The sequence below is a fragment of the Rhipicephalus microplus genome, chromosome 4, assembly GCF_043290135.1.
Source record: "Rhipicephalus microplus isolate Deutch F79 chromosome 4, USDA_Rmic, whole genome shotgun sequence".
Classification (NCBI taxonomy): Eukaryota; Metazoa; Arthropoda; class Arachnida; order Ixodida; family Ixodidae; genus Rhipicephalus; species Rhipicephalus microplus.
Window position 1 is genome coordinate 74,179,019 of NC_134703.1, and position 6,150 is coordinate 74,185,168.

A 6,150-nucleotide genomic window follows, 5' to 3' on the forward strand; every position below is an offset into this window, starting at 1 on the left:
GCGATCTTTGACCCCGTGACCTTCGGGTAAGCAGCAGAGCACCGTAACTACACAGCAGAGGGAGCAAGACAAAAACAATTGTACACTCTATCCGACTATGTTGTCGGATGCAGCTCACAAGTGGACGGTGTATCCGACTTTAGTCAGATACGATTTAGGGAGGTAAAAGACCCTTCAACCCATTTTCAGCACAGTCAGAAAACGCTGCTGGTGGGCGGTCGAGTCTCCCGAGAACATGCGAGCTAAATATTATTATAGTGCTGGACGTGGCCTGGAATTTACAGTCGGCTAAAAATCGCTTGCTCTTCGCCCGACAAATTAATCTACTGGCTATAATATTCATGCTTCACAGGTCAAGTATCAAACATTGGCTCATTTAAAAATGGCGCACTCATTCGTTACTGGGGCCGCCTTGGGAGATCTCAACCTGTCCCCTCATGCACGCGCGATCGCGCTGAAAAGCCGCGCATTCTAAGAAAGAAAAAGATAAGAAGCGCTCTAGGTCACAAGGCACGCGTGACATATTTTCCCTCGTGCATTCCCTTCATGCTTAGCTTCCAGCAATTTTGTCGGGACGAGAAAAGAGAGAATGCAATGGCAGCGTGCGACAAATCTTTGTAACCCTACTCGTACTAGATGAATTATAAAAATTTTCGCGGTGGTTAGTTCGTGAGGCAATCAGCCCCTTTATTGAATCCATGCCGTGGTTACTTGGGAAAGTGTTGAAAGGCCCTTTTAAGAAGTCCGGAGAGGCCCCTCCCAGACGATCAAAGCCTGACAGCCGATCGGCACCACGACTAAAGAAATCGTCCCGTTTATGCACTTGGCAATGGAATTCGTAGGTGGTGTTACGGGACGTCTGGCTCATGACGTCAATGTGAGACGTGTGCCCATTGGTAAAGGCTCATGTGCATTTATCTTTGAGTCGGAAATTACGAAGACATCTAAGGTTCCGTGCGAGTGCAGTATTAGCCAACAGTAAGTCATTGTGCTAGTCAATACCGGATGCCAGCCACAAACACTCTGACGCGTCTTGCTACTTCGTTTCTGCCAAAACTAACACATTAAAGCATATCAGCTATCTACAATGAGCACCTTCCGCAACTCTCCGCTAAACATACCCTCGCCTTGAAAACCGTAATATAATTAGCACCTGTTTGACACCCCCACACACCTTCATAAAACTCGCTTTTCTGCAATGAGGCAGGAGCGCCGATATTCAAGCGACGACATATGTTCCTTCGCCATGCTCTTGATAGACGGTTAACCTATTGTCCTATTCATCACGGATGCATAATAAGTGAAATCGGTAAAATATATTAATAAAAAGCATCTCGTTCTCACCTTACATTCCAAATAAAGAAGCGACATCTCCATCATGCGATATCCGGAACAATGAAAACATTACTGATACCGCATCCCCCATCTCATACTTTTTTTTCAAGTAGACCCGCATCAGGGTAAAACATCTGGCGAACGCTCTCAGATTTAGACAGGCTCGGCTTGGAGTTCTGATCTACGAGTAGATGAAATCAAATGCAAAAACATATCCACAATACCTGTAGACTAACAAAAGCTGGAGGCATCACACACTTGCGTTTTTTATATTTTATTTTTACGTAATTGTCTAATAGTTAGGATATTTCAAGAAAACGTGCAAGGAGACACGTCAATAAACGTAGAAAATGAGGAAGTAGTCTGCGCCAGTGAGTCCGCTTTGTTTTAATTATAAAAATTGCCTAGGCCAAGGAGGAAGCTTGAAATTTGGGACGAGCGCCACAGGACAAGTAGACATTAAGAGGTACGAATTATGTAAATGCTGAGCAGCTGTCGTTAAGTCAAAAAGCATGTATGATTTTGTGTGTTTTAAATGTACGTCTGCACGTCTTACGCTCGGAGTAATTGGTAATGAATATACGTTGTTATCGACAAAAAACCTTGACAAAGGGCCACTAAATTATTCCTTTTGTGATAAACTTTGCTTATTGAACGTTACCTAGTCACTGTACAAGCCATCAGCACTTCAACCTACCGATTGTGGTCTTTAATACGACGTTGGTCTTGCGAGGAGGTCAGCGGGCAATGTTTAAATATCGAGCTGTAAATTAGGAATGTAAACGCCTCCAAAGCTATTTTTGTTCAAAATGTCTACTTTATCTCGCTATTTATTAGTTGTTTTTAGACTTTACGGGGAAATACAGCCGGGCATTCTCGTGCCACTTTCGCGATAAGTATTTCGCCTTATTTGTTAGAATATTGAAAAATCAAGCACAGGATGCCAATGCGAAGTGAATTGTCGTACCAAAATTCTAAACCTTCGTGGACTTTGCTTGCATTTAGAAAATGCGGTTTCATTCTAGCTCCATAGTAACAAGCGGCAATACTATTTAAGCTCGAGTAAAGTAACTTCAGGCCGTGTGCGTAACCTAGAATGATGGCTTGGGAAATACCCCAGCTTGATTAATCTTTTTGTACCAAGCATTGAAGAAGCTAATTAGAATTCGTATCAAGCAGTAAAAAGTAAGCTATGACTGCGGAAAGTTCAGATTTCTGGACTCAAAAAGAAAAAAAATAAACTCCCGCAGGCTTTCTACTCAATGACAAACTATAGGTGCGAAAGAACTTTTTACTCTTTTACCTCGTTTTTTTTTAGGTGATGTGGTAAAGCTCAAGGTTAAATAAACTCAATATTGTATACAATAATGCAGCGCTATGGAAGCCAAGAGCTTACTAAGGCTTATAGCTTATTATAGATTGTGTTCTTTTACTTTATATTGTAGCAACATATAACTGCTTTAGAGCTTTGTGTCTGCCTTTTCTCACTCCTTTCGAATGTTGTGGTGTATTCGGTAGACTATTCTCGGTAGTATAGACGTCGTAGAACCAGCGTCGCAACGTAAAAACAACAAGACTCAAGACTTCGTTCCGACGAAAACGGGCAAGGCTGTATTCAAACACAAGAACACAAATGGAAACGCTCCACCATCGTCAAAAAGCCAGCGACTGTTGCTCGTGCTACTCGCTTCGTTCTGTGTTGCATCGCCGACGTGACAATATGCGAGCCAGTGAAAACAGTCGTGTGCCGCGTCAGCACTGCCGATACCTTCGACAATATTGCTGCTTCCCACATCGGTTCTCCATTCCACGGACTGTGAAGAGAGAGAGAAAAAAATGATAGAAACTGAAAGGTAGGAAGGTTAACCGGTCCCGGATAAGCGGCTCGCTGCCTTACACATGGAAGCAAAACGGGAGATACCGAAAGAGAGGGAAAAGAGGAAGGAGGAAGAGGAAGAAAGTTTAAGCGGAAAGACAGGGAGGTTAGCCAGTTCTTAGACCGACTGGCTACCCTGCGCTGAGGAAAGGGGTGAGGGGAATAAAAGATGTTAAAAAGAAATGTTGCGAAGTGAGAAAGAGAGAAGTTACAAAAAATTGCGACAGAGGAAAAGCAACGTCAAAGAGTATAAGACACTATAGTCTGTCTCTGAGGCCATTTGTCCGCAAAAAGCGCAGCTAAGCTTTCAAAGCCTTCTGGGCTGAAGATGGGCTCAGCCAATGATCCAGAATCCTATGTTCTGACAAAGGCCGATCATCCAGTCTATCCAGAAGGAAAGATGTTTAGCGCACCAAGGAGCTGAACTATTGGGCATGTTTTTGGGCTTGCAAGTACGCACGCAAGAGAAGTGAAGAAACACAAATGCCATTTTTTTACAGCCGTCTTTCATAAATGTGAATACGACTGCTTGCGCTTAGTCATCCACATTCCCTTCCAGCAAAAGTGTTTACGGTTAAAAGCATGGTAAGTGGTTGCCGCTTGCCGTGACTCATTGTGATTTTTGGAATAAGGGATAAACTTATGCACAGCTCGCAGAAATCTCGACAGCTGCCGTATCAGTTGGATGACAGTGTCTACGGGAATTTCGCTTGTTGGCCAGTGAATCATGCTTTTGGGGACACTTGCTACGGTACCCCGACTTCAAACTGCCGATGCTTTCATGCTCTCTTCAAGTTCATGTCTTGTTTCTCGAGCTTCGATCATTGGCCCGCTTTGCTCTTTTTGCGTCCATTCTATGATGATGACGATCATGATGATGATGATGATGATGATGATGATGATGATGATAATAAACCGAGTGGCCCCTACCCGCTTTGAGGAATTTGCAGAAAAGGCTGCTTAAAATACACCTGAGGGGTGTCTAATTATGATAAGTATACGGAATAAGCAAGCATTCATGACTACGACAGGTCCATAAGATATTATAAAGACGGAATGGCGACGAGAAATTGCAGGACACCAAGGCAAATAAGGAAATTTACAGTGAAAACAGTTTGACTCACAAGTGAATTTCTCTATGGAGAGATGCGTATGTGTATCTCGCAATGAGTGTTCCAGCGTAGATAAGTCGCGAAATATAACTGCGCGGGAGCACTCAGAACTCGTTATAGCTTAGAGGTTCCTGTTTTATTTAAAGGTTCTACATTATGAAAAATCTTTGACAGTCCAGTAAATAAGCATTGATGATTTCTAAGTTGGAAAAGTAGCGAGAAGGACAAATCACCAGACCGTATAAGTAGCATGTAAGAATCATGAGGATTTTTTTGTGCCTGTGTTTTCGAAAGTCTGTCCTAGGGCGTAATAACTTCTGGTTGAAAGATACAGATACACATGCCCTTTTTGATAAACAAAAAGTGGATAATGTCTTCACGTTTAAAAGACAATCTCGAAGGTGTAAAAACCCTTCAAAAACAAGGAACTGGTCCAGAGTATACTGGTGGTACATCCGCGCAAACTGGCGTTGCTGGTGTTGTTGTTGTTGTTGTTCTCCTATTGTTAGTGGCGCATACCCACTGCGGGGGATTGGCCAAGAATTGAGTGGCTTTAAAATTTACTGTTCAGATTTAGAATGATGAAGGTATAACAGAAAGATTACCGATAGCCTATAGGCAAGTGCTGGTCCAGAGCTTACTGGTGGCTCGCCCGCGCGAGGAGATGGCCCGAGCGAGAAAGCATTCGGAGCCTCTGTTGCTGAAGAGCGAACCGCTCTCAGCGCGGTACAGTGGACGCGAGACGCTTTACAGCGTATCGAGCAGGTAATGCTCGACACCGCGTCAAATACGGGCAAGCAGAGTATGCCTGACTTGTTACGTGGAGATGAGCGATGGTGAGGTCCACGAATCCAGCAGTAAAGGTCGGGAGGTCGGCCAGGCGTGAGTCCTGTTGAATGAGTTCTAGCTTCACGCGGCAGTTTCGTTGAAGCGACCGACATTATCATTCGTGTTATGCTAAACTTTCCGCTCTAGGGGAATTGTAAATGCCTCGATTCACTGGAGCATGTCTAACTTTAAAATAGCACTCTTTCGAAACGGAGCAGCAGGAACATAGGCGCCATCTTTGGAAGCTATACGAAATGAAAGAATCTGATAGCTTATCATTAATCACACAGCATGCCACTTCAATGAAATAACACGCTTTGGTACCTAGATACCCGAGAGACACGCTGCAAATTCCTCAAATTCACTTGGAGAAAAGCTCTTGACGCATGAAATTTACCCGAAGTACTGAGAAAGAATTACAGTGATGAAGACAGACTATTCTGATGACGCAACCGAAGGCTAACTTCCTTCCTCGTGTAGTTTTTGTCATATCGTGGAGGATGAACGCCGGTAATGCGGTCTTTAGGGAGCTGATTCAAGTTATAAGTATTTAAAAATTTGTTTATATCTCAGTCTAATAATATTCGTAACAATTCAGCACAACATTTCTTCACTAGTCACACGTCTACGAACATCGCGAAACAGACTTCAATCATACGAACGTAAGCCTGCGAATCTCGCAAAGCAAGATCCACTTGCGCCCTACTACATCTTCCTTCTTGTAGAGATAAATCAACATGTGGAATGCCACTGAAGCAGCGTGTACAACTGATATTTTACACATGCACGCACACACGCCACGAATAACTTGTGACAAGCCGCTGGTTATACGTATGCGCAGTACACAGTCATGTGATCTTGTAATAATTCATTCAAGGTAGGCCAGAGATGCTAGTTTCCGCGGCTGGGAAACATGCCGACATATGTAAGTCTTGCCACATGCCCTCTTCTGGGCACATACCAGGCTTGAGACACATCATTACCATCATCTTCACCTCA